The sequence below is a fragment of the Haliaeetus albicilla genome, chromosome 17 (genome assembly GCF_947461875.1).
Source record: "Haliaeetus albicilla chromosome 17, bHalAlb1.1, whole genome shotgun sequence".
Taxonomy (NCBI): Eukaryota; Metazoa; Chordata; class Aves; order Accipitriformes; family Accipitridae; genus Haliaeetus; species Haliaeetus albicilla.
This window is the reverse complement of record NC_091499.1, coordinates 858,134-878,743: the sequence shown is the minus strand read 5'-3', so window position 1 is coordinate 878,743 and position 20,610 is coordinate 858,134. Positions and strand designations below refer to the sequence as shown.

At 41.0% G+C, this 20,610-nt stretch overlaps 1 protein-coding gene across 2 annotated transcripts in view; it reads left to right on the top strand.

The window, feature by feature from the left end:
- Positions 1-20,610, top strand: part of KHDRBS2 (KH RNA binding domain containing, signal transduction associated 2) — a 379,002-nt gene that overhangs the window by 53,226 nt on the left and 305,166 nt on the right. The window lies entirely within an intron of this gene.

The window sequence follows — 20,610 nt, the reverse complement described above, 5'->3', positions numbered from 1 at the left end:
GTTTAATGTATTGTTATGAACAGATTTTCAGAAAGAAAAGTCCTTGTGAGTAGTGACTGTGTGTATCCATTCTGCTATTAATCAGTTCATCAGTTTCATATTAGAAAACAATTCTTAAATTTTAAACAAACACTTTTATTTGTATCTCTTTCCTAATACTTAATAATGAAGATTTAATGGGGAAAAAAATATATAAACTGGCATTGAAATAAAAGCAGATAACGTGTACTAGAGGCAACTACATTTTGCAAATCCTGAAAAAATACTGCAAATATATGAGCAAGGAAGGTAGTTTTATTATGCAGGTAGTAATAGTTGTATTACTTTTTGGCATTAGTTTATGTTACTGTTTATGACTATTTAGTATTTAAATACTAACCGTTACATAATGGACCCTTTTTAAAGGATGTGCCCTGCAGTGTAGATTTTGGTTCTTGATACTTATGTTTGAATAAGGTCCAGGTTCATGTAAATGCCTAAGGGAAATTATCTTTTAAGTAGAAATTTTAAGATGACTCCTGAATGTCACTTTGCTAATGCGCTTTTCATGTAGTCCTTCATACGTGGGATGAAATTCCTTTAAAAGTTATGATGCCATTACCTCATCCTTCTGCAAGTGCTTTCTGAAGTGTCGCCTCCACTTCAGTGTCCGCTGAACACTGCAGCACGACACACTGTAGGCAGGTGGCAAGCTGAGATTTCCCTCACCACGCAAAATAGGCTGGTTTTACTCTAACTGCAAATTCTCATTCCTCCATCAACATCTTTGTTTTTGTTCTCCTAATATGTCTGATTTGGTAACTTGATGAGGAATTACCAGGAACAGGTTCAGTCTGTTGGTTTTTTTTTCATTATTTTTCTCACTGTAATGGAGACCAGTTTTGTGCCTGTACCCAAACTTACAGTCTTAAGAATATGATTATTGAACAGCTTTATTTAATATTGTCCTATGAGATTTACACTATTCAGAATAGTTGAACTCTTTTGGAGGTTTATTACACTTTGTAAATATTTCATCTCAAGTCCAGAATTCATGGAGTTGAATTGGGTGCTCACTTATCAGCTACTTGAATTCCTTCAAAAATCTGGCTCCTAGAAGTCAATATACAATCAGCCTAGTTCAAGGTTAGCATTAGGTGCCTTCTTGAGTTTTGAGGGTAGGAACTCGGCTCCTAAATAATTCCGTGGTTTTGAAAGTGTCGCCCTTACTGTTTAGCACCAATATAAAAAAGGTTCTGATTTGGAAAACATTTTGTGCATTTTTCCCAGTGAGAGGAAACCCAAAAGATCTGGTTCTGACCATTGTAGAGGGACTTCTGCTCCAACGTGACAAGTGTATTTGGGATCCAGACATGGGTTTATCTTTTGGTTGTCAGGCAATAAGCAGATATCCACAAGGGTTTTCTTCTTCCATAAGTACAAAAATTAATTGGAAATTATAAAATTGAAAGATTTCAGTAGAAACTCAGCTGCTGTTTATGTCTAGAGATCAACAATAGAAGAAAATGTATTGTTACTACGTGCGGAAGGTTTGTTACCTCAACAATTTCTTATTGCGATAACAATATAAACAAGATTAAGACTAGTCCTTTCTTTTCTTTAAACAGTAGTATTGAAGAGGGTAGTAGGGGTATGTTCATTGCTCACATACCACTGTTTGGTTGGGATTTTGCATAACAGGAAGAACAGACAAGCAAAAATGGGGTGGATTATTTCATGTTTGCTGAAAAAAAAGTCATGGGTTTATCTTGTCTCATTCCCACTGGTTTCCTAATGGTGTATTTCTTGATCTGACCGTATTTGGTGGAATCTGAATCTCAGAAGAGCCCTTTCATCCTACAAATGAGACTGTGTTGGCACAATGGTGGGAATCACATGCAAGTTTCATAGTGTTGGATCTAGTGTTATACTTGTCTGTAGAGAACTTCATGATCCAGTCCTGGCCTTAGTGATAAACATTAAGGAGGAGGCCTCGAAAGATATTTAGTCATCTGACTCCTCTTAATTTCAGTATGAATTAAGCACTTAAATGTCTTTAAAATGCAGGGCTAAATTATTTTTTCCATAAGCATGACAGTTTTAGAATGTATCTGTTAACACTAATGTGTTTTTATATCTCTCTTTAATTTAGGGTTTTGACAGCATGTTTTATGCTGATCCCAATGGCATACAGTTGTTAGAGCTGCTGTCACAAGTAAAAGATTCTGCCCCAGTTTCACGATGCCTTTTGTTTACCCCATTCGGCACTGCTTATGATTTGGTTGTGTCAGCTAAGTGTTTCGACGGACTCTTACACATAGCTTTCTCAGACGCTTCTCCGTTAATAAAAACAGCGTGCGTACTTCTGAAACATTTATTTTCAAATCTATAGAATTTGTCTTTATGAAATGTTTCCCATATGGTATGAGGAAGAGAAGTTTAATAGAAGACAATAGACAATACCCAAAATATAGTATAGATCACAAAGGTAAATCTGTATGCTTTCCATTTCCTCTTGGAAGATAGCCAGGCAACCACTTATGAAAAGTTACATTATTCCAGGGGTTTCAGTTAACTACATGAATAATTACACCATTTTTGTTTGCACATATTGGAATCTGTCTTCATGTTATAACAATAGCCTAGCTTTTACTTTGTGTGCTGCAGTTTTAATTGGTAAAGATGTTCGCTGTAGCAGCATACATCATTTGAAACAGAGCAGTGTACATCTTTTGATTAATGAAGGCTAAGTCACTGGAGTGTTCGTGTTAGCAGCATCAATTTCTAGGCAAAAAAGCTAGAAAGAATGCAGAAAGAATAACAAGCCTGTTATTATTCCATGTCACTTCATATTCTGATATTCCAAAATCTGAATTGTTGCCTGCCAATGTGCCATTCAAAGAATATTTTCTATTAGCAAGTTGTTGATATTTTTTTGTTTTGATTACAGAATGATGTTTTTTCCTGCACTGTTCTAAACTACTGGTAGATAGATGCATGGACTCAAATGTAACATGACTTTTTTTTTCTCAAACCTGAAATTAATCAATTCCATGGAAAATTCCTTTCATGTCTGTCTGTGTAATTTCAGCTGTAGAAGTATTTTAAAGTAGGACGTTGTTATTATCTGAATTGCTGAAACAGTCGAGTGCATTTGCTTGATCTCGCTTGACTTGGATGCCTTGGTCTTTCTAGGATACCCTAGCAAATACCACAGTAGCATTTAACGTGTAGCCTATGCTTAAACTGCATTTATACAAAAGATATAATCTGATGTAATGGATTGGTTTTGTTTAGTTTCACCCTTGGAAGGTTCCTTGCAGGACCTGATCTTTACACCCTCATTTCACTGATCTGCTACAGCTTCCTTTACCAGGTATTGCTTCTTTGCAGTAAACATTAACCAGGTTGCGTACTGTACAAAGCTTTGCCCTTTTTTTTTCTTTTTTTTTCCCCTCCACATCCCTGAGATACTAGAGCTGATTTTAAGAATCTGCAAAGACTAAAAGAATAGATAAGACATACAAATTTTGTCTCAGGTTTTACTTTCTGTTTTTAAGCCTTTATATATGAAGTCCCAAAGAAGAGGCTCTTAAGGAAGTGACATGGCCATAGGGAAAAGGCAGACATGACCTAATCTCAGAGTGTACCCCACCTGTTATATTTAATCTCAGAAAAACTGAAATGAACTTCAGAATTACTAAACTAATTCTCAATGCACCAGGCTCTGATACATGCAGACATAAGCTATGTCTAGGTAAGTATATTAAGCATACCTGGGAACATTCTTCGGTGCTGAAACTAACTGGCACAAAAATTGCTGCATCTGTGCTATTGATGTCTCCCACACTCCAAAACAGAGGGTACATGCAGACTTTTTATTGTGAATGGTCCCTGGACTTTGGTCCTGTGCTCCTCAGCTGTGCTCCAGAATAGTCTGGGAGAATGCTAGCGAGTCTAAGTCCTGCCAGGTCCTTTCTGGCAATTGGGTGGTACAGTTGGTCAGGTTCTAGTTCACAGGGTCACTCACTGACACTCAGGGATCTTGTGATTTGGAGAAAGCACTGGTTAGCTTGTAATATAAAACTATCGCCCACTCTTCTGTCTTTTTGCAGTAGTTTGGGCTCAAGTGGAAGAAGATAGACTCTTTAGTGCCCCTAAGTGTCCCCTGCACCCTCATTCCCGTTAATTGGTGCACCTGAGTCTGTGCTCCCAGTCCTGATTGTCCCCACCCTTCCAGGAGGCAGGAAGAATTGCCAGGCTCTGGAGCGTTTGGCACTTTATGCTTTGATGCCCGAGAATCGCCAGCCTCGGCTTTTTCTCCATGGTGGTGTATTTAGTTCAAAATGCACTATCTAAACCTACAAATATTGAGTGAGAAGCGAGGTTTGCTGGCAAGTTAAGTTTAGTTCAGAGAGACAAAAATTAATGTGTGTATTAACATTTCATAGACAGAAAAAAACATAGGTATTTATATGTATAGATAGCATAAATTAATATTTAACATTAAGAGTTCAAAGTGTGCTTAATCAGTGAGAGGGTCTACGTTTGCCTATTTCTCTTCTAGCTCCTGTTCAGAAACAATTCTGTTTCTCCTCTCTGTTTGATATCCCTGCTTGTTCTCTGCCTCAGGCACAGTCTTCAGATTTGTTCCCGTGATTTCTCATGTCCTGCCTGATAACTTGGCTGTCTTCTTCAAACAGAAGATGGAGTAAGTAAACATGAACTTTTGCATTTTTTTGGTTTTTGGTTACCTTGATTGATCCGGTCATTTCTTTTTTTGTTTTTCTGCTGTGTATTTCCTTGAGAGTCTTTTGGCCATCTCCTGACATCTTTCTCTCCAGATTCCCAGATTCCTTGCCTTCCAGCTTCATCCTGGGTTTCTCCTTTTCCAGAAATATTTTTACAATGAAAACCGAGCTCGCTCTATGGAGTGTCTAATGCCATCTCTTGTACAATACTTTGGAAATTGTCAAAGTGCTTCATTTTACTTTCTAGAATTAAAGTCTTTTCAGCCAAGAAAGGATTTTAAACCATTGGAGGTTTCAGAGAAACCAGAAGAAAATCACTTTGTGTGTCTTGTCTCTCCTACCACTCTTTTTTTTTTAATCTTTTAATTATTTAGGTATTTTTCTTTTAATATTGCTCACACTTTCTATTTTTGTAGGTGCATGAAAAGACCCATATTTCTTTCTTGGAACAGCCTTCTAAGCAACTACTTTTAAAATGGACATTAACATTCTCAGTCATCCATCTGGGCAGCCATGAAGCTCTGTGTGTGTGCAAGAGCTGGCATGCTCGCAGTGATTATTAACAATTCTACCTCTCCAGTACTAAGACTGCTGGATATTTTCTGACTGAAACAAAAATCTATCTTCTGTTTTCATTACTCCATAAAATTGAAATGATGGATCTGTGAGTGCTGTCAGCTGTTGTTATTAGTGGCATCCATCCTAAAACAAAGGGAAAGCTATATGGTTTTTATCAGCATTAAAAAAACCCAACAATATAGATACGAAGTCCCGATGGGATGTTTTTTGTATAAAATCGTTACAATTTGTGGAGAAAAGAAACACTTCCACAAAAATATTGAATTCCTTATTAACTCAGCATCAAATTGCAGTTCTTGTGTTGGGCTGAGCCTAAGCAGACCTGTTTTGCAACAGAACAGGTTGTCTTGCAACATGGTGTGCTCCTGGAAATTTTCTTCTTCTTCAAGAATAAGCCTGTGGCATTTTCTGAACTTGAGAGGCTGTTTCCTGTGCTAATCAAGGCAGCTGACAAACTCTTCAGCATGCTTGAATCAATGCAGGTTTGCCCAAGTTCTTTCTCTGCCCTGTACACCCTTAGGAACAGGAACAGATTGACAGATGTTTCTTTTTACCAGCTGCTGAGATCATCAGTGACAGACGTGTAACCAGATGAAAGGCTTGTTAGTCTGAGACATAAGATGCAGGCAAACAGAGTAATTTCCTTTAATGTTTTCATTGTGAATTGCATTTTTCCCTATTTATTAAATATTTCATGATACCTAAGCTGCAGCAGCATAAGCCGTTTCATCTGGGCATCTTTAAGTAGGATGTTTGTTGTGAAGCAGGACAGTTCTCAAATCTGGCCAGCCTTAGAGACCTTGCTACTGTTTCACCAGTGTGCTGGGAAAAAAGAGATCTCAGCAGAAGGACTTCTTTGTACGCCCGTTAATGAACAGTAAGAGTGAGGTAATTCACAAAGGTGACATATAAAATGGAAGAGATGGGAAAGAAGAAAAGGTGTTACCAGATACACAGAAGTATAAAGAGCGTTTTCATTAGCTCGACAATTCTAAGTATGGCAGTTGTTCTTTTCCACACTTAAAATGAAAGGCTTACCTACCAGCTACCTTCACTGGAGGAAAGAATTGCTTCTGAAGAAAAGTAGATTTGTATGGCTAGCTTCTGGATAACAAAATAAAACAGCATTCAAATTGGTGAAAAAAACAAGCTGAAAGGTACTTATGCTTTTTAGATGAAATTTAATGTCTCTAGTTAATTTCCTGAATTCTATTCTAGTTCTTTATCCTGTCCTAAACAAGCATTCATATTGGGTTCATAGTGCCTTACCTAGCTGCTAAGCAGTTTAATTATATAGCTACACTAGTAAGGAGAAAGGTAATGAAGAGCCTGCAGTAGTGGCAGCCTACAGGCTCCTTCATCAAATATAATTTTATTATGTTCCCTCCCATTCATGTAACCTGTGCTTCTGCATTTTTCAGTATTTAATGTTCTCAAGTCCTAGGGAAAAACAGGAGTATTGAAATATCTTTTATGGGAATTTTAAGGAAATATTTCCAAGGAAGTACAGTTAGTTTGTACAATTAAGTGGTCTATTTGTTCTTTTTCCCAAATAATTTTTGAACACGTTGGCTAATTTCAGCCATATTTGATATAAGGATAAAAATCCATGCATGTGAGGTTCCTACATGTTGTTAAGAAGGAAGACTGGTCGTTGTGTCTAAAGGAGATACTCCAAATATCCCATGTTGAGGGAAAACGTGACAGCTCAGCCTCACATCCATTCTGAGAGGTAGAAAACAGATGCTTAAACTAACCTCTGAGTCAGCCAAAACATCTGCTGCCTCCTTATCCACCTAAGCAGATGAGAGATCTGGGAGGAAGGTGAGATGAAAACGACACATGAAACAAATAAGGATATTGTGTGCAAGGACAGGTGATGAAAGATATTGTTCACAGATATATAGGAAACCAAAATTCATTAGTTATTCTCTTTTTACCATATATTTGTGGTAGTGACAACAGGATAAAAGCAATGCATGAGGTCAGGTATTTGGAAAAGAGTCACAGCAGACCTTTGTCTTCTGGAAAGACTGGCCCCTGGAAAAACTGTTATCTCCTACAGAACTGAACCCAAGCTTTTCCACACTGATAATATAGTGAGTTGCACTGTGCTTGAAGAGTGAACTCACTTCTCATAAGGTCTGGCATAGACTTTTAGGCCAGCTTTTGTATACCCTGGGCCATGGGCTAGGAAGTTCCTTGAAAATGGATGCCATTGCTTTGAACTTGACTTGAAAACATGAAAAGCCGTATTTGGGAGCTGAGAATATATCTGGTTTTATGATGTAGAATTATAGAATCATTTAGGTTGGAAAAGACCCTTAAGATCATCAAGTCCAGCTGTTAACCTAACGCTGCCAAGTCCACCACTAAACCATGTTCTAAGCACCACATCTACACGTCTTTTAAATACCTCCAGGGATGGTGACACTTCCCTGGGCAGCCTGTTCCAATGCCTGACAGCCCTTTTGGTGAAGAAATTTTTCCTAATATCCAATCTAAACCTCCCCTGCTGCAACTTGAGGCCATTTTCTCTCATTCTATCGCTAGTTACTTGATAGAAGAGACTGACCCCCACCTCACTACTCCCTCCTTTCAGGTAGTTGCAGAGAGCGATCAGGTCTCCCCTCAGCCTCCTCTTCTCCAGGGTGAACCACCCCAGTTCCCTCACCTGCTCCTCATAACACTTGTGCTCCAGGCGCCTCACCAGCTTCGTTGCTCTTCTCCGGACACGCATGTGTCCTTCTTTGGACACACATGTTGCTGTTACAGCTGCAGCACCGAAGTGGAGTTGAAAACAAGAATGCATCTTGTTGACAGGGTGAAAAAAGATACCTGGTCATTTTATGCCAGCATGGGGTCTTCCAGCCAGCTGGAGTTAGGAGTACAATGCCTAGGTATGATTTATGGGTACCTACTTGTGTAAGGGCTCAGCAAGGGTTCAAACTTACTCCTAGACTGCAACAAATTAGGCAGCTGTGTAGATTCATCACAAGCAGGTTTCATTGCTGTTGGGAACTTCTCAGGTTGCTTGCCCAGTTTCCTGACTGTCAGCACTCCTGCTTACTCTGGATTCAGTTTCATCTAACTGGTCTTTGTTAGTGCGCTTGTCTGCGATACAGTTATTCTTGGCATGTGAATCCATACTGTGTGGTTAGTACGGCTGCTGACATGGATCTTAACTCTCAAAGGTTTTGTGCTTTGTTTTTTTTTTCTTTTTTTTTATTGAATTAGAAGCAAAGGATCTAGTGGGAAAAAAAGGGAGGCTTCCCATCATTGATTTTTTGGATATATGCCACGAGCATACACTGTACTTGTATTTGAAAACATTATCCTGGGCCCCTTTCTTCCCCTTGACAAGATAACAGGCTTTTATGTTTAGCAGTGATGAAGTGGGTTGCACACAGGTTCAAATAGGTCTTCCTCACCTTTTAAAATTGATTCCTAGAAACATAGTTGGAGGAATTGAAGGATGTTTGCAGGAAATGAAACAAGTCTCCTTGACATCTGTATGTTTTAATTTATTGCTGTGGCCTCTACAATGAAAACAAGTACTCTTAAGGCAAGGCAACAAGCCTATGAAAAACATGCATCTTGTTTGCCGCAATATCAGGCTGTAATACCACTCTAGGATGAGTTTTAATTCCTTGATGTCAGATAACCTGGTGTAATGAAATCAGATTACCTGGTGCTAATGTGTTTTCTTTCCTATGAATACAAGTCTCGCTTGAATTTTTCTTTTCTAAAATTGCCATAAAGAATCCTATTTCCAGGCAGGGCTCAGGTTTCCTGCTTTTTGTGGAATAGTTTGTAGATACTTGGTTTATATTCAATCCTAAGAATGGCCCTGATCTTGCCTCAGTTGCCAAATGCTTTTTCCTGCATAGATAAATGATAGCCAAGAACACTCGGGGTCACTTAACTAAAACTAATGTAGTTGCTAAACCTATCTGTTTAGATAGGTTGTTCAACTAGTTGAACAACTAGCGCTTGTTCCTGCTTCTGGGGTGATTACTGTGCTAGTTTCTGTACCCTTACATTATGGCCATGTCATTAAACTGAACAGGAATGGTACACACTGGCCCAAGAATTAGCACCTTGTTGGCATGTCCCCTGTCATGCCTGCAAATCGATATTTTAGCGGTTAATGCTTAGATATGGCTTGAAGAGTAGTATGAAGGAGGAAAACCTAATGAGTGTGGTGTGGGCATGAGTGTGTTCTGTCAAATTCATTGAAAATTCTGCAGAAAAAAATCCACAGGAGACTTTATACAATAAAATCTCTACAGATTATTAAAGTATCTTAAATTTTACTCATTTTCTCCACTTCAGCTTCTTCGGTTTTCACTGCACATTTATAACTGTGTGAATTTATGTTACTGCATAAACCATGTATTTTTAGATTTTGCTGACAATTTCTCCTGAAGAGGCAGTACAGGAAGGTTGATCATCTTTTAGTGTACATTACTGATCCTCTGGAGGAAGGATCTGTTTGTACAGACTTCAAAGTGGAGGCTGAGAGCAAAGATATGCTCTCCAGTGGGTTTGTGAGTGAAGGTTTACATACCTTTTTGCTGTTAGATATCACTAGTTTAGTCCTTCAATTAAAATAACCAATTTATCCAAAAGGTATTATTTGTAATTGTTGCTCTCAGTCTGAAATAAGGTAAATTAAAATGTCCTGCAATGGAAACAGATCAGTAATCTTCCATTGTGATAGGAAACAGGGTGATCTTTTGGATGAATTATGAAATCCTGGTAACATTTAGTGATTCTCTGAACATCATTAAACTTGACATTTTCCAGAAACAAACTTAATGTGTATGTTGGCAATATAGTCCTAATGAGCACCTGGATGCAACTTTTCTGTAAATGAACTCTTTTGGGATGAAGCAATGAATATTTGGGAGATAATGTCATTGTAGAGAGGTGGATATGATATATATGATCATATCATATATACCAGCAGTGAATCTTTGGTTTACTTCTTTCATGCTTTTTTACCAGTTATGAATAAAAGGTATATTTATTTTATATATAACTATTCATTTTATATATGAGTATGTGTACACACACAGAATGTTCTCCTGCATGTGTAGCACTCAGAGCTAATCTTTTCTATTTGCTGACAGAAAGATAGTAGGAAGCAAAGGTCATATTCTGAGACACTCTTCTACCTCTCAGCAATTCCTCACATTTGTTTGGGGTCTCATCATCTTTTCCCCAGTGAACTTCAGTTTTCCTGTCACTCTTGCAGGTACAGTCGACTTTCTGAGCCCAAGATCTGAAATGCCATCCTAAATGGAAACTACTGTTTAGAAGGTTTGTAGGCTCCTTTTGGATACTTTGATAACTGTGTGAGCAGAGGTTATTAGCTCATTAGTGGCACTGCTAACTGGAAAACCAAGAGAGGTCAGTGGGAAGCCGGAACTCCAAGCAAAATTTTATACCAGTTCTTAACTTCAGTAAGTGGCATCTTTTCGTTATTTTCTATGCTGTGTACTTCCAGATGTCAGTCTTACTCTGTAGCTGTTCTACCTCACAGTACAGAAAAACCCTAAAAAGCCTAAATAAGATCAGGAAAAAAAAAAAAAATTGCCTGCTGTTCATCTCTCTCTCTTGCTCTGAGGACAGAATAGCAGACATTTTTATCGCTAATAAGTTCTAGGACTGAAGAGATAAAAAGAAAGTATTTCCTCCTTTCCAGAAACTGCGAAGAGACAGAAAAGCTTCCTTTTTGCTAGTTGCTCCAGCTGGGCAGAGCCACCCTCTCAAGAATACCATCAGCTTTCAGATAGTCAGGGATAGGTAATTAATATCTCACTGGGGGAGTTAGCCGTGACTTCATTGATCGATTCATCTTTCACCCCTACTTATCTGTTTCGCTCCATAGAATATGTAGCACAGCATTGATGTTTTCTCTTTGGATTAATCCAGGAGAGCACTTCAGCATGTCTTAAAGTGCCTTGTTGAATGGACTTTAGCACGGTAGAAGCTACAAAAATCCATGTTGACAAAGGACTACTTTCTTTTTCTTACACATCATAGCAACACAGTTTTCTAGGATGTTAAATTCAAGGACACCTAGAGATATGTTCAGCAATAAATACACTCTTGATATTTTTGGTGGGTTTTGCTTTCTTTTTTTTCTGGTCTGAGTAAATCTTCATGCTCTCTACTTCCTCTTTTTATGAGTAGTTTCATTCTCAGATGAAAGAAAACCAGAATTAAATAAAAAAATATATCAGCAACTTTCAAGTGTGCCTTTCATCTGACTAGTGGCATATTCATAATACTATCTGAGCTGCTCTGAAGGTAAGAGGTAAGAAGGGAGAACTGTACTGAGTTCAGGTACTTAGTGAACTGCACACTGTAGTTCTAGCAATACAACAGCTGCCAACACCAAACTTTCATCACAGCCTATGCAGGCTAACTCCCCAAAGATATATTGGACTTCAAAGACACTTTTGAAAGAACCTTAGTCTTGAAAATCTAACCCGGTGGCTTGCTTTCTTTTTAACAATTTCATAAAAAATATATTTAATCAATGTTGTAATTGCCGAGTCCTTTTAATAACAGTGTTCTCCCAAAAGCAATAAAAAGTATATCTTGTAGCTAACATTGCTGTGACTCTTTAATTTTATCAACAACTGTATTTAGTAGGCTGTTGCACTCAAAATGCATCCCAGACTTTTTCTTTATACTGCACATGCTGATGCTGACTGTGAATGATTGCTGTTTGTTATTTTTGCTACAGTAAATTTCATCATAAATACTAATTTTTTCATTATTACAGTTGGTATATATCTAGAATTACATGGAATAGTGTATCGAATTATTTGGCAGTCAAACTAGAATCATATGGAATAGTGTACTGAGGAACTGCTTGGCAATCAGGTTCAAAATTCTCCCTAGAAAGCTGTATGTCTGAGCAGATGATGTTCATAAATTTAGCAAGAACTGATATTTCCACCTGAGAACTTTTCTAGTTATTTAACACTATTAATATTCTCTTTATAGCTTTTTTTAATCTATACTGATCTAGCCATAGATCAGTAGATAGATACATTAGGTAACAGTATTTCTACCAACACTATAATTTGGAGAGGAAACAACCCCTTTGGCATACCTCTGCAAGTTGCTGAGAGTTCTATGGGTAGAGTCAATAGTAGCCAGGCAGTGAAAATCGGTTGCCTGTATAGAGAAGAGGACAGGAAATCTAAGTTCAGTTTTACTCAGTCTTTGCTCACTTTCATTTTCTCCTTTGTTTCTTTGTTAATTCTCTTTTGGTTTTAGTCAATTAGAAATATGAAGTTCTTTAGATCTTTAATTTCTTTTCTACCTATATGATTACATTTTGTTAAAAAAGTTTCCTAAGGATACAGGGCTTATGCGATCGTGCTGTTTCTGTGTCCTTTTCTAACTTTATCTGCAATTACATTTAAATCTTTTGGATAAGTTTAAGCAAGTTTGACAGACAAGTATAGGTCTGAAAGGGATTGCATTTATAGGATCACAGGATAGGTCAGGTGTGAAGGGACCTCGGGAGGTCTCTAATCCAAGTTCCTGCTCAAAGCAGGGCCAGCTATGGGGTCAGACTGGGTCATTCAGAGATTGATCCAAGTCAGTCTTGAAAGCCTCCAAAGGAGGAGATGGCACAAGATCTCTGGGCAACCTGCAGCTCTGCTGGGCTGTCCTCACGGAGAGAAAGTTTTTCCTTATACCCAGTCCAAACCTTTCTTGTTTCACCTTTTCCCTGTTGTCCCTCATCCCCGATACACACCACTGTGAAGAGCCTGACTCTGTCTTCCCGTAGGCACTGGGGACCTGCTGTTCAGTCCCCCAAAGCTGTCTCTTATCCACAATAACCGGGTCCAGGTCCCTCAGCCTCTCCTCACAGGGCATGTGCTCCAGCCCCAGCTGTCTTGGGTGGCCTCTGCTGAGCTCACTCCACTTTGACAATGTCTTTCTTCTTCTGGGAAAGAGGGGGGCAAATCTGGACCCAGCATTCTAGAAATGGTCTACTGAGTACTAACTAAAGGGTATGGACACTTCCCTACTTTTCCTCTACGTTTTGTAAAATAGGCAACTTGATAGAGGCTCATGGTCATTAGGACCAACAGTGAAAAAAGCCTGCAGTATAAATGAAACTTTTGATGGACGCTGCATTTTTAGATGTGCCCAACTTGAAAAGACATTCAGTAGGACATCTTGCCTTATGGGACATCATAGTATCTAATCATAAGAGAATAATCTGTAAAAGACTTGATTTCATCCATATGGATGCTTTCAGTAGTTCTGCAATGTAATTACACATTGTACGTAAAAATAATTTTTTGTTTGTTTTCAATCTGTAACATGACAAATTGATGCTTTCCCCTCCTGAGAAACAGTGAATACCCATTTTCTGTTCCTTCTCATACCATTCCTGATCTTACAGGTCTTTGTCATTCCTTTTTGACTTGGCTTTTAGAATTCTTTCCTAACTTTATTTTAATAGCCACTTTTCTTGCCTGAGAGCCAAGGTAGTTCAGTTTGAGTTAATATGGTTACAAAGCTTCTGGTGATTTTGAGTGTAGATAAATTCAGTTCAGATCCATCTACAATAGATAACATAGGCATGTAGATTTGATCCACAGTTTTCTTACAGGTACTAAGTTCATCACTGGCAGAGGTACTGCCTTACTTGTGTGTGTTGTAATAGGAGTTGCTCATTTATCCTCCCTGAATTGTCCCAACTAGCTGTGTGAGTTAACGAGTATGCGTACATGTAGGGGAGGAATGTTGTTAACAGGTGCATGCGTTTCTGGGTGAATGCAGTGAGCCACTGGCTAATTTTTCAGAGCTTGTGGCTGATTGTGCTGTCCCGATAACCTCTCCCAACTCCTATTAGACACTGAGTGCTTTTACTTTTAAATTACCTATCCTTAGGGGTTTGGATGTCCTTTTCATGACTGGAAACCTCTTAGGATGTTCCCTTCTCATGAATTAACTTCACTTTAATTTGTCCAACTCTTTTTATTGAGCCATCTGGTTTTTTTTTTCTCTCCTAAAATCCAATAGCCCTGCTTTCAATTAAAACTGAAACACCTTAGACAGAAAAGGAGCCTTCATGTATATTTTCAGTATTTAGTGTTTTAAATATACGGTTGGATTTTTGTGTTATTTTAACATCATTGTAGGCATTCAGGGTTCCAACTGTATAATTTTTTAATGATCTTTAATTAAAAAAGCTCTTTTTAAAATAGAGATGTCAGTGATTTAGCAATTGTTATTTTTTTACTGACATTGGCTCATTCTTTCTCTTCCAGTTCAAACATTCTTCCATTCACCTCCAGAAAAAGCATACTTCTCAGAGTACTAGATGGCCTTGATATGCATAATACTACGTACAGGCAAGATGGTGATATTCCCATTCTGGCAATCACTCCCATTAATGGAAGCATATCATTCTTTAAAAGGGCCAGACCTTGTAACAGCAGCTTATGCTTCTTTAATGAAGTAAGGCCAGTACTTCAAGCACAAAAATGAGAAAAGCCAGATAGGTAAGGTGCAAGGTAGGCTTGCGGAATTCCTTTAAGTGGGAGGCAAATGTTGACAGCAGAAAGGGATGTGTAGATTTCATTTTTTGGTAGGTTGGACAGCCTGACAAGAACAACATTATTTTTTGATGAGTTTTGACATGACTCAAAGTGTAGCAAAAGGATGTTTTTACTGTGGGATGCCTAATTTTAATGGAAAAACTATATTCATGACAGAAGTTTTGTAATAGGTGTCAAGTACTTTGAAGTGAACTATAATTAACATCATTTTATTGGCACTGTAAGAGTAAAGCAGATAGTTTTGAAAAAGTAAGAGCTACTCACTCAGCTATTCCATTTTATGCTAAATCGGTGAAGAGAAGGAAAAAGAAGGTAGACCCCTCAAAAAAATTGTAAACGGGCTGACAGTATTTCCAGAATTTTACAGCTCCACGTCTGGAGAGAGCTGAAGATCAATTTTCATAGGGAAGAATATCTCTAAAAAGATGCTCAAAATGCCTTTAGTCTCTAACACTTCTTTAGTGGTGACCTCTTTTGCGTGACTGTGATATGCATGTTCTTTTCCAATTAAGAGGGATGAGGTACATATGTATTATACAGAAGCAAGTGACAAGTGCGAGAGTACTGTGTTACTGCTGAAAGGCGAGAATGAAGCATGCTTGGGGATTGACAGGTCCTGTAGGAGGTAATTGAATAGCTCTCTGTCTCCCTGCTTTAATTCAGTTAGCTCAGAGCAAAAGTGGGTGGAAGATGTGTGAAGTTTCTTCTCAAGGAATGCTTTCTTTTCTCTTTTTGCCTAAGATCAGTGTTGTTGAAAATGTACCGTTGAGTTCCTTGTGTTTGTCCTTGCTGGAAGAATGCTTCTGATCCTGGACCTTCTTTTTCCATTGTTCCCAAAATCCTATACTAACTATGGCTTTCAGTGAACACAAAATGTGTAATGGTTGCACTCATGAACATAAACATGTAGTTTTAAAATCTAAAAGTATTGGTTATGTTTTCATAGTGTGTGTTACATGTGACCATAGTTTTCCCAGTTGGTCAGCAGGTCACAATTAATAACTAATGCAACTTGCTGCACGTCGGTGCCGTGAACCAGCAAGTTGGCAGCTTGATTCTGATCTGAATTCCTTCATGGCAGCAGCAGCCTGCTCCTGATCTGTGGTGGTCCTAGTCATGAAGTGACAGAAGCAGTGTACAGAATAGAGGTCGACTTCAGTTAAATACAAAGATTTAAAACAGTTTGTCTTGGTCCAGTAACTTATTGTATCACCTCTGTCTTTTGAGAAGGCTCCTCTTCCCACCAGTCTTCCATAACAGTGATGATGTTCTTGGTACACCATTGTTTTTCAGTGACTTTGGTAGTCTTTGGACATGGTCTGAAGAGTCTGTAGCATGTACTCCCACCGAGGGCATTAAACGTGAAGCTCTGTACAGAGCATACCACAGGGGCAGGTTTCTCTATGAAGGCTTTGGGGGTTACTTTTAAAATCTCTTAGGGAGGAAGGAGAGAAAATAAGCTTTTCAAAGGCTTGCTAGCAGCCGTTAAATTTGGACTGGCATTATAGGCAGTCCCTTGGCGGATAGAGCAGAATAATGGTAAATTGACCTCACTTACCACTGCCACCTTGTGAGAAGAGTGGTAAGTAACAGGAACGGTTATTCTGGGGTATTTGGGATAGACTGTGAAAAAACAGGTGATGTGGAAGGACAAGAGGTTTTCTAATAAGTCATTGGTACCAGGGCAGAAAGGAGAAAAAGCAATAAAATCTTCAGTTGATCATACTGTGGAAATGCACTGTAAGGAGAAAAGGCACACCCACAGAAAGTGTTCAGTATAATGTTTTATAGACAAGTGTAACATAGAAGAGCATGAGAAGACCAGCACCCAAGTTTCTATCCTGTTACCATCGTAACCCTGAAAGGCCTTGTGAGAGTCCCTTTAGATTTTCAGATGTGTTGTATAATGGAGATTAGGTCCTTGGCTGCAAGCTTTAGAGTTGCATTTGACGTTATTTTTGCGGTTGTTAGTAGGAGCAGTTTTGGTGTAAAGCAGTGTATTTTCTGACACTGGTAGCAGGGCGTACAGTAATACCCTTCTTGGTAGGGTGTACTACCAGGCCCTGCGCCCGGCAGGGCTGCGGGACCTCCGCCGGGATCGGCTCCCTGTCGCCCGCCGTTCCCTGGAGGAAGCCCGGCCTCCCCGCTGACGGTGGTCGCTTCTCCTGGAATAAGCTGGGGCTCGCCGCTGGGGATGTCGAGCTCGGCCCTCATCGCGATCCCTCCTCCTTCGCTGCTCCCACTGCGTTTGGCGCCAAGGGCTGCGGGACCTCCGCCGGGGTCGGCTCCCTGTCGCCCGCCGTTCCCTGGAGGAAGCCCGGCCTCCCCGCTGATGGCGGTCGCTCCTCCCCGAGGACGACGGGACATCCCGTTCGGGCCGTGGAGCTCGGCCCTCGTCGCGGGCAGCGTCACGGGCCCTGCTCTGCCACCGTCTCCTGCTGCTCGAGGGGTTGTAGCCCTGGGCGTGCCGAACCCTGCTGCGGCCGTCGCGGTGCCGCCGCGGGGACCTGCTTCGGCCCCTCTCTGGGACCCTGGCGCGGCCACCGCTGCGGTCCCTGCCGGCAGATCTGCCGTGCCGGTGGCCTGAGGAATGGCGCCGCCTCCTTTCCGCAGAGCGGGGCCGAGGTCTCCCTCCTCGAGCACGGCTGCTGGAGCCATTGCGCTGCGCGATGCGGTGCACCTCGTAGTTGCTGGCTCCCGCCTTGCGGTAGATGTAGCGGAAAGGCCACTGGCAGATCGGGCACACAGCTCTTCTGCGGGACCACTCCAATATGCAGGAAAAACAGAAGATGTGCCGGCACCAGGCCACGGAGGCTTCATCGTTGACGGCGTCCTGGCAGATTGGGCACGTGAGGTCCTCGGAGGCATCCAGCGGCGCGGCCTGGGGCACCTGGCTGGTGCCGGCAGCAGGGGAGGAGGTGCCATCTTCCACCAGGTCCTCCTCCGACGCCATCTCGCACCGCAAACAACAGAGATAACAAAGCTCGTGACCTGCCCTGGAGACAGCCCGCAGGCAGCCGTGACACCATGCAAGCCGAAGGCTGAAGAGTTGCCCGCCGTGCCTGGGGGCTGCGCTCGCGCTGCCGCGAGCGCCAGGGACGGTCCCAGGGCGGAGGGGTGACACCAGGGACGTCTTGGCGTGCTCCTGCTCTCGGGGCAGGGCAGGGACTGACCTCTGCGGCACGTGCAGGCGGGAATCGGGAAGGCAGGAAAGCGGTTCCTGGCCTGTCGGCAGCGGCGGCGGCAGCTTGAGCCCGGAGGTGCGGCCGGTCGGGAGCGGTGTCCCGGGCCCTGCCGGCATCCCCGGCCGGCAGATCATCTCTGCGCCCTCGGAAGGGAGCCTGCCGCACGGGGGTCCTTCGTCCCCCCACCTACAGACATCTGCCCCTGACGGACGAGGACAGCGCTGTGGCCCTTCAGGGCTGCCCAGTGCTGGAAAAGGGTTGATGTCACGGGGGTCACGGTGACTCTCCGGTGGCATCGCGGGGCTTTTGGGGACCATGCCCAGAAGACACAAGCCCCAGCCTCAGGGAACAAAAATTTCCCAGATAGCTCATCTCACAAGTCTGCCCTGCTGTCGAGCAGAATCCCGTTGCTGTATTTGTCATATAAATTTGGACACCAAGTTCCAGCGTTCACATCCAGCGCTACATTCCGTTTTAGAAATAAACCATCTCAAGATATTTCTTACTCCTCGGCTGACTTTGCAGGTCAAGGGAGGTGATCCTTGCCCTCTGCTTCGCACTGGCTGCACCTGGACTGCTGTGTCCAGTGCTGGGCTCCCCAGCCCAAGAGAGAGATGGACGTGGTGGAGAGAGTCCAGCAAAGGGCCACAAGGATGACGAAGGGACTGCAGCATCTCTCCTGCAGGAAGGGCTGAGAGAGCTGCCTCCAGGCTGTTCAGCCTGGAGAAGGGAAGACTCTGGGGGAGTCTTTTTCAATGTATGTAAATACATCAAGGGAGGGTGCAAAGAAGACAGACCCAGGCTCTTTTCAGGAGTGGCTAGTGACAGTGGGCACAAACCGAAACACAGGAGCTTCCCTCTGAACATCAGGAAACCCTTTTTTTTTCTGTGAGGGTGACCGAGCACTGGCACAGGTTGCCCAGGGAGGTTGTGGAGTCTCCTTGGAGGTATTCAGAACCCATCTGGACATGGTCCTGGGCCACCATCTCTAGCAGGGTCCCTTCCCACCTCAACTATTCCGTGATTCCGTGACTCAAAGCACACTCGTGCAAGTTGAGAAAAGATGGTATTTAAAAGGTATTGGAGGTATTTAAAAGATGTGTAGACATGGTGCTTAGGGACATGGTTTAGTGGTGGACTTGGCAGTGCTAGGTTAATGGTGGGACTTGGTGATCTTAAAGGTCTTTTCCAACCTAAACGATTCTATGATTCTAGTTTAATATATGTGTACAAAGAGATACAATTTCCTCACTTGCCCTTGAGAATTGCCTAGCTTACTAGTGTTCACAATGCATCTGAGAAATTAATTCCTTCATTTCATTCCAATACTAAACTGCACTTGCAACACTGTTCCCTCTTTTGTTCACCTTTGTCTCTACCCTCTGCACCCCCATAGCACAAACCTTGGTATAACTGCATTGGAGCTATCTTAAAAGAACTTTCTGTCTATTAGACCTACCTGAACTGAGTATTTTACTGCGGAATATTGCTTTGTAAGCTCGTGCTTAATTGATGCTTGCTCCCACTGAATGCAACATACCACATTTTTTTCCAGGTATATTAAAGTATTTTATAAAAATGAAACTTGTCGTCCTGATGCTTTTAGTGATTATTAAAATAACTTTCTAACCCTAAATTAGGGAAGGTGTATCCCATCCGAGTTCTTTTAGCTGTGTTCTCTGAGAGGTTTTAAAAGAGCTTCTAACAGTGGCATTCAAGATGTGTCTGCTGGTGCAGGCTTCAAATAAATTATTTGATCTAGAATAGGCAGCAGAAACATTTATTAAGAAATCCTGACGTGGGCTGTTGTCTTACATACATTTTTCCTTATGCTTGTCATAAGTCAAAGAAACTTGTATACGTGTTACAGATTGCTGTCACTGTGTTACTCTGCTCCATGCTTGCTTACTGGGCCTTGAAACTGCATGTTTCTCAGACCCACAGCTGTCCCTTTTCAGCTATAATTTAGTTATAATTAACTCATTAGGAGTATTGCCCTTTTCTTTGCTATCAGTAATGACATTGCTGCAAATGCAGCTGTTTCAATAGTCCCTATACTCTCAGGAAGCTCTCAGGCATTGTATTAGATGTTCTTTGCAGGGTAATAAATTCAGTTGTTATTATCTGTTGCTTATAGAGCTTTAAGGAATAAAGAAGTCAAAACTATTCAACCAGAGTACATTTTGGGGTTGGTTTTGTAAATTCTATCAAATGTTCTACATACCATCATTATTATTTATATAAGAATTACTTAGTGCATTTCTTCAATGAAGAATCTTTTTGTGCAAGAGTTAACTTTATTTCGTATCTTACTTTGTACAACCTTTAAGTAATTCAGAAGCATTTAAATGGAAACTAACAACAAGAAGTTTCTCTTGATTTTTTTATTACTCTTACTAGTAAAGTTAGCCATTGCAATTAGAGTCCGGTTTAGTTCTGGCAGGTCACATTTACAAAATAGCATCAAGCATCAAGATGATGTGATCCTGTTTAAAAGTCTGATAGACTGAA